Here is an 8,938-nt window from a genome sequence, read left to right as displayed (position 1 = left end):
ACGACTGGGTCTTCAAGGTTCATTAAACATGTCACTTGCGCCGCGATTCTTAAGCCGGCGAAGTTTAAAGGAGATACAACACCAGCCAAAAGATCAAAAATGGTCCTGCCCGAAGCGGCATCGAACATGTTGATCATGAATTTCCGTCATTGGCGCAGTGAAAGACAGTCACAATTTAAAGAGATACGACACACACACACACAAACATTTAAATGATTATACATAAATAAATAAACACCATCGTGTACCTGTCTGAGGCGGCATATCGTTAAAATCATGTTAATCGTGAGTTTCAATCTGTCATTTGATTGTGCTGGTCAATTTTCTTCAAGAACATTTCCGCTTTCCTTTTCAAAAAAATATGCTTTGAATTCACACACTAGACTAGTACTAAAAACTCTTCATTTTGGGTTAACTCTTTTCAATGCTTTCTGAACGAAAATGTGTTCCAATGATACAGAAGCTTATCACGGTGTAAACGTAATGTCATGTTTAGTCAAGTCAATCGATTATTCCAACAACCCTTCGGAGGTAGGCTACACAAATGTGGGAAGATGTACAGTTAGGCAGGTGTGGAGGGGGGCGGAGGGAGTGGAATAGAAAACATGTCTGAGGTCAGTACAAGAAGGTCTTAAAATCTTGTTGACCTTGGTGCTCTCGACACAACAGCAATATATGTATATATATGTGTATATTTAGAGCTTAAACAATGACCACGAGTTGATTACTGGTTGATGATGATAACATCGTTTATTTAAAGGCACAGTAAGCCTCCCGTAAACCATCACAGAGCTCCCCGAGCGTCTACATACAGTACACGCATACTTCCATTTGAACGCTCACCGAACGGGAACATCCTGGCTGCTTTCTGTCGAGCGAGAGAAATTTTCAAAGAATTTATTTTCGTGGACTTGGTTTTACAACAATGGCGCCTCGTTTTGGTGCTGGACGGCTGTTATGATACCGGAAATCACGCCCGGACAGTACGCCTCCCGTAAACCATCACAGATACTGTCAGGCTTTTACACACAGTACAAACACCCTTCCATTTGAACGCTCACCAAACGGAAACATCCTAGGTGCCCTACGTAAAGAGCGAGCAATTTTTAAAGAATTAATTTTGCAGATTGTCTCGAACACTTTTTGGACCTGTTGGGCGCAAAGTAAGAATCCGGGGCAGAGTTGGAATAATCGGGATTTCCCGAAACCTCATTTGATTTCCAACAATTAAAGCGCCGCATTTCCGGAAACGAGCTGCCTCGTTCTAGAAATGGCAACCCTTCGACTGGCACAAAAAAGTATACCCTTTTCACAGGTCATGAATAAGGTATATGAAAAAGCAGGTCTTATACAGGGGAAGTCTTGAATTGGGGGGGGGGGGGGGGGGTACACTGTGTAACAATTCTCTCAGTGACACTCAGCGCATGCAGCTAGCTAGTTGCTGCTGTCTCGATCTATTTTGAACACATTGATTTTTTTTCTCAGAGTAGAGTGTTAGTTTGTTACAACAGGCTGAAATCATCTTTAATTTGAATCAACATTTTGCAACAATCGATCACATCAATATAGCGCACAGACTTGCACATCACGTTTTAAGAGCCTAGATTACCATGCAGTGACAAGAGCCTACTCAGTAAAGGGACGTAATGTTGTCTCTGAAGCCCAGAGAGACTGTGTGAGTTTAATATATAATCAGTTAAGACTGAGTAAAAAGTTATTAAAATCGATAGTTACCAGTGAAAAGTAATATCGGAACACTCTTGTTGTGTTTTGGTTGTTGTAAAATGTAAGATCTGAAACGTTAAAAATTACGTAAAATTATTGCGTTTTGGTCGAGTGGGATGGGTCGTTGAACTGTGTTGTTACAGCCCGTCGAAGTTATCAAAAGCGTTTTTGCTTTTCGTAATTCGGTTGGTTTGGTGCGTTATAAAAGGCATCTGCTTTTTCAAGACTAAGCATTGATCACTTTAAAACACAAGGATCATCATAGGCCATCATGACTTGTATCATTTTACATCGCATTCTAAGAAAGAGCAGAATTCTCACTATGCGCGCGGTACATTTCTAGAATCGCGTAGCGCAAAGTTGGAATTCCTACAATGGCGGCCATTGTTGGAATTCCAACAAAGCGCAGGTCATTTCCGGAAAAGCGCCGAGGACGAGATGGGTCGCAACACACCCATCCTGAACTCAGGTCAAACATGAGTTACTTCCCTTCGGGTCTCATTCTATCGATGTAAACTGGCGATAGCCGTGAATCGATGATTATCAAAATGTTTTTGGACCGTGGTGCGTTTTTGCGCCAGACCTAACTTTTAAAATCTAAATAATAAATTGACAGCTTGTTACACAAACATTCTTTAATCATAAAAGAATTCTTTTTTCATCAAGACAAGATCAGTACAATTCGAAGTTGTGAAAGTTTGAAAAAAGAAAAGCCCGGAAGCAGGGTCACGCAAGGTTCGTAGCAGACGACGGTTTATCAGTGCATAGCCGTTCCTCTCAACAGTCAAAAGCCATCGCTAGAGTTCTTGTGAACCACAGCCGTTTGTTTCGTGCATAAAAACGTGCTATTGTAAATAAGCTCACATCGAGTCGCATTCAAATGACTAACTGACGACTACATTGTGAAAAAGGGAAACTGGATCACACGGGTTCACGATGGCTCAGGGGTAAGATAAACCACGCAAAAATAAATTCTTTGAAAATTGCTCGCTCTTTACGTAGGCCACCTACGATGTTCCCGTTTGCCGGTGAGCGTTCAAATGGAAGGGTGTTTGTACTGTGTGTAAAAGCCTGACCGTATCTGTGATGGTTTACGGGAGGCTTACTGTGCCTTTAACGTCACTCTGTAAAAATATTGGCGACATTTGTCTTAGATTAAAAACACACACAGGCGCGCACACAAACTTTCCCTTTATGTACAGTTGTTCACCACCCTCCCACCCCCCGCACACTCTCGCTCATCTAATTAAAAATGGTAACAAGAGATACTTGGATATAAAATGGTATTCTTAAAGGTTCTTGATAAAAAATATAAAGCTGCTATATATATGAGAAGCAATGGCGTCAGCCGCAGCAATGTCTCTTCATATCCAGGGACCAAGTGGGTGCGTGTGCACAAGTCCATCGATAAGTTTGGGACATTGCCACCCAAGGTCTTTATTAAAACTTAAAAGATAGCTTAATTTTTCATTTGGGGTATTTGGCAGGATATTTCTATTCGAGTTTATAAACTGAGTCAGGGGTTGAAAGTGGCATGAGTTCAAATCACACTCAAAGTCAAATGAGCAATGCTGAGGTCGGATTGACAGGTGCATTTAAGCTCTAGAAATTGGTAGTTCCCAGCTTCTGCCCTTAGGCGGTTAATCCTTTTTATTACACGTGGGCATGCATTGTAGGTGTTCATCTGTTTTGATGGGGCTTCCCGAATGAGCCAGCCAGAGCTTATAGCCGCGTGCATGTATTTGTTCCTCCATTCTCTCAAGAGAAGAGAGTCTGTAAAGCTACTGATCTCAGAGGCGCCTATGCCTTGGGCAGCTTCTTTAGCGGCTTTGCTCTCTCGTTGCCAGGCACGTTCACGTGTGCTGGACACCAGACCAGGTTAATCTCACTTCCTTTTTATATTTAGTCAAGTTTTGACTAAATATTTTAACATCGAGGGGGAATCGAAACGAGGGTCGTGGTGTATGTGCGTGTGTCTGTGTGTGTGTCTGTGTGTGTGTGTAGAGCGATTCAGACTAAACTACTGGACCGATCTTTATGAAATTTGACATGAGAGTTCCTGGGTATGAAATCCCCGAACGTTTTTTTCATTTTTTTGATAAATGTCTTTGATGACGTCATATCCGGCTTTTCGTGAAAGTTGAGGCGGCACTGTCACGCCCTCATTTTTCAACCAAATTGGTTCAAATTTTGGTCAAGTAATCTTCGACGAAGCCCGGGGTTCGGTATTGCATTTCAGCTTGGTGGCTTAAAAATTAATTAATGACTTTGGTCATTAAAAATCGGAAAATTGTAAAAAAAAATAAAAATTTATAAAACGATCCAAATTTACGTTTATCTTATTCTCCATCATTTGCTGATTCCAAAAACATATAAATATGTTATATTCGGATTAAAAACAAGCTCTGAAAATTAAATATATAAAAATTATTATCAAAATTAAATTGTCCAAATCAATTTAAAAATACTTTCATCTTATTCCTTGTCGGTTCCTGATTCCAAAAACATATAGATATGATATGTTTGGATTAAAAACACGCTCAGAAAGTTAAAACAAAGAGAGGTACAGAAAAGCGTGCTATCCTTCTTAGCGCAACTACTACCCCGCTCTTCTTGTCAATTTCACTGCCTTTGCCATGAGCGGTGGCCTGACGTTGCTACGAGTAAAATGGCATTGCGTTCAGTTTCATTCTGTGAGTTCGACAGCTACTTGACTAAATATTGTATTTTCGCCTTACGCGACTTGTTTTATAATTTTATTTGCCAGCTCCTTTATGGCAATGACAAGATCCTGTCTTTTTGATCTTTTGTTAGTTTTTAATGCTTCAATGGCTGCTTTGGAGTCAGAGAATATACATGTAGCTATCTTTTGAGGAGGAGTGTTCTTGAGATTGAGATGAACAAGCGACATGCAGATGGCAAGGAGCTCAGCTGAGAAGATCGAGTTTCTGTTGCACAGTTTAAATTTCCCAGTCAGGTCATCGCTGGGGATTACAAAAGCTGCGCCAGCCTTCTTGTCATCCCAAACTGACCCGTCTGTGTAAACATGAACATGGCCTTTGTATACAGTATCAATGTGCTCAAGGGCTTGTATCCTGAGTAATAACTGATCATCCTTTGTAGCTGTACAATATTCTGTGTCAAAATTCATTTCTTTCATTGTCCATGAGGGATCACGAGATATGGGGTTTTGGGCCACATCATTGGGGTCGACACTGATTTCGCTAAAGAGTGAAGCATTGCATTGAGCCAGTGAGGTGAAAGTAGTGCCAAAGCGAGCCTTTTTGTTTTGGACATGGTTGTAATGCGGTTGTAGCTCCTCTTTTGTTGAGTTTTGCACTGTGTTGGCTCGAACATTGTAATCCGCGCAGCACTTACATCGCCACATGTCAAGAGGGAGGAATCCTGCTTGGTGGTATACAATGGCCTGCTTTGAATGCCTTGGGTGTCCGAGGGCAAGCCGAAGGGCACGACATTCCGCTGACTGTAGCTTATCAAGCCATTTTCGAGCCGACGAGAAGTAGGCCTCCTGTCCATATGATAGTCTTGATCTTATAAGAGCTCTGGTGATGTTTGTTAGAATAACTGGGCACTTTGCCCATGGTTGGGCAGCCAGTATTTTAAGAAGGTTGATGGTCTTATTTGCTTTGCTTAAAAGATACTTTAAATGAGCAGTCCATAGTCCATTTGAGGTGAAAAGTACGCCCAGATATTTCACCTGCTGACTGGGCGATACAACAGATTTATCTAATGAGAACTGTATCTTTTCTCGATCTTCCAGTTTTCGGTTTGTAAAGACAACGAATACAGTTTTTTCGGCAGAGAGAGTGAAGCCATTCTCCCGCATATAGTTCGCAATGTTATCTATAGCTGTTTGCCACTCTTTAGAGAATTTGTGTTCTGTTTTATAGGTTTTGTTTTGATACTCTTTGCATAGAGCAATATCATCCGCATAAAGCGTCAGTTCGGCTCCATGTGTTTTAACTGTCGATATGTCATGCAGCATAATGCTAAAAAGCAGTGGTGCTATTACTGAGCCCTGTGGCACTCCCATGTCAACTTTGCGAGTGGATGATTTGGCACCTTTATAATCAGTTTGAAAGGATATGTTCAGTAGAAAGCTTTTTATGCATTGAAACATATTACCACTGATGCCTAATTGCTTCAATTTGAACAACAATCGTTGGTGCCATACTGTGTCGTAGGCTTTTTTGATGTCAAAAAAGACAGCAAAGAGAGACTTCTTGCGTGAGAGCTTTCTTAATTTTGGAGGACAGTTTTACAATGTGATCCGAGACACCCCTGCCTCGACGGAAACCGGCTTGACACAGAGGTATCACCTTTTTTCTTTCCATTTCATCTTCTAGTCTGGATTTTAGTATTCTTTCCTAGAGTTTGCTCAGATGGGAGGTCAGAGATATAGGGCGCCAGTTGGAAGGGTCAGCTCTTGGTTTTCCAGGCTTTAAAATGGGGATCACAACAGCCTCTTTCCAAGCTGTGGGAATCAGGCCAGACTTCCAGCATGTTGAATAAAAATCCACTAAAAGATTTAATCCTTGGTTTGGTAAATGTTGTATGACCTGATAGTTTATTGGATCAGAACCACAGGCGGATCGGACTTTTGTCATCGATGCTATAGCCGTTTTCAGTTCTTGAATGGATAAGGGAGCATTTATTTTTAAGGAAGGGTTGAGTTCTGGGTCGTTTAAGTCATGTTTACCCTCCCACTTCTTACGGAAGAGTTCCTGCTCACATAACAGTTATCTGTTTGGCTCTTGCTGCTGCAAAAATATCTGCAAACAGTTCTGCTTTTTCAGGAAGGCTTTCATATTTTTTTTCCTTCGTGCATAAGAGGACGTTCAACCTGCTTGTGTCTGCATTTGAATTTCCTTATTTTGGTCCCAATTTTCCCAGTTATTATCAAACCCTTTCGGAGCCGATTGCAACACTGAACAAGAATAACCCGAGGAGAGTTCTACAACCTCAAAGGATTGAGAATTCACCGTTAAGCCCGTTCTTAATTGAGCCCGTAGTCGACTTTGACCCCAACATCGCTTCTCGAGTTTTGACATGCGAAGCTTCGCCGTAGCTCGCAACGAAGTTGGGTTTTTTGTAAGAAGAGTGCTTTTCGATTCAAGATGGACGACGAAATCAGACTCAATACCATAGTGAAGAATGCATTTATCCCCGAGTACGCTAGTACTAGGTCTAGGGCTCAGCAGACTTTAATTGTGTGTCTGTCTGTCTGTCTCCACTTAACAGCTTATTGCTGGGAAACTACTGGGCGCAGTTCGTTCAAAAGTTGATACACTAACTTGATAATAGGTCCGATTGATCGTATTAAAACTTCATAATGTTACCTGGGACCTAAATGCGAAATAAACCACAAAAACGACTTGGCCGTAGGAGGAGTTCACACCGGCGGGGCAACACGCAGCCATTGACCTGATAGAACAGCCGAACGCGTCACACAAAAATACGTCATGACAAAGTTGCACGCAAAGCGAAAGAGACTTTGACGTCATTTACTTTTGTTCGGAATTTTCCGTCTGTTCCTAGCTTGTCAGTGAAGACCTGACGTGAGTAAGCTTACCCAAAACGTCTTTGTTCTCTATTCTCATTGCAGCTGTGAAATAATCAGTCTTGTGTCTCGGTCGTGTAGGTACAGAGTTTGCTTCTGCAATCATTGTGTTCGTGTTGATGACGGCTTCATAAGACAAAATAATAAGCGAATCTATCGCGAGGAAGACGTTTATGTACAAATCACCGAACCCAACCCATTTTTTGGGGTGCGTATCGCTGCATTTTTCTGAAGAATAAACTGCATGTGGTTAATTTCATCCGTTTAATGTTTGTCGAAACATATCTGATCACAGATGAGGTCGCAGTTTGTAGGTTGAATCTATGAATCGGCCAGAGATAGATCTGCATTTCTGGTCAGAAACCAACATTCACACCACAGACATTCCAAACATTTATATGTATTGAGCGAGCCAGTCTGAAGAGTACTCGGGTCCAGCGCGAGCGTTTTTTATATATTTATTGAGCGAGCCAGTCTGAAGAGTACTCGGGTCCAGCGCGAGCGTTTTTTTATCGACTTTGGTTGACCCAAAGTACAAGAACTAACCTCCTACCTGTATTATTTCATACTGCGATGCATTGACATGTCGAATGAAACTCAAAATCCCAGCGCTCACGCCAACTGGTCCCGGCCGTGCTCAGTCAACGAAATAGAACACATACAATTAACTTACGTCATCATCAAGTACGTAAAGTACAATTTGTGACGTAAAGTACTCAGAAAGAAGCACACCACGCGCTGGTCGAGACTACGCGCATTTGAGACGCCAAGACATAGTGCCTTCCCTTGGACTGCGACGAAGTCTAGTTCCGGTAGCTTCGCGAAGTGAGCTACGCGTAGTCGACTTCGTCCAATTAAGGACAGGCTTAAGTGCATTTAAGGGCATTCTCATAGAGTGCTGAACCTGAAAAGGTCCGGTTTTGTTTAGCCAAGACTGCTACCGGTTTCGAGCTGAGAAGCTCTCATCAGGCAGTCTTTTGGCAATATCTAAGCAAAATTTATATATATACTAGATGAATACCCGCTTCGCCGGGTAGCCGGCTTCGCCGGGAAGAAGTAGAGCCGAATACCCGGCTTCGCCGGGTGAGTGGCGCACCGTACGCCGGCTTCGCCGGGTGAGTGGCGCACCGTACGCGATTGACGCCACACGAAGGAAGGGAGATAAACGCGCAAAACACTGGAGAAGATAAGGAGCGTTGTGGACAGTGACCTTCAAAAGATAGTAACGGGAATATGGATTGAGCGTTGTGGACAGTGACCTTCTAAAAATAGTAACGGACATATGGATTGAAGCCACACGAAGGAAGGGAGATAAACGCAAAACACTGGAAAAGATAAGGAAGAGTTACTGGGAATGGATGAACAGAAAGACCAAAATCGGTTCAGCGCTGCGCGCTGAGAGCACGTGTTGAAAATTCTCATCGACCAGGTTGTGTCCGGGGTCTACCTGAATATTCCCACCAAATTTGAAGCAGATCCAGCGAGAACTTTGGCCGTGCATCGCGAACACACACACACACACACACACACACACACACACACACACACACACACACACACACACACACACACACACACACACACAGACACAAGCCGTATATATAGATATGTAGAAGAGTCGCCGGCACGGTT

The sequence above is a fragment of the Littorina saxatilis genome, linkage group LG2 (assembly GCF_037325665.1).
Source record: "Littorina saxatilis isolate snail1 linkage group LG2, US_GU_Lsax_2.0, whole genome shotgun sequence".
In the NCBI taxonomy this organism is placed as follows: Eukaryota; Metazoa; Mollusca; class Gastropoda; order Littorinimorpha; family Littorinidae; genus Littorina; species Littorina saxatilis.
Note: the sequence above shows the minus strand (reverse complement) of the source record.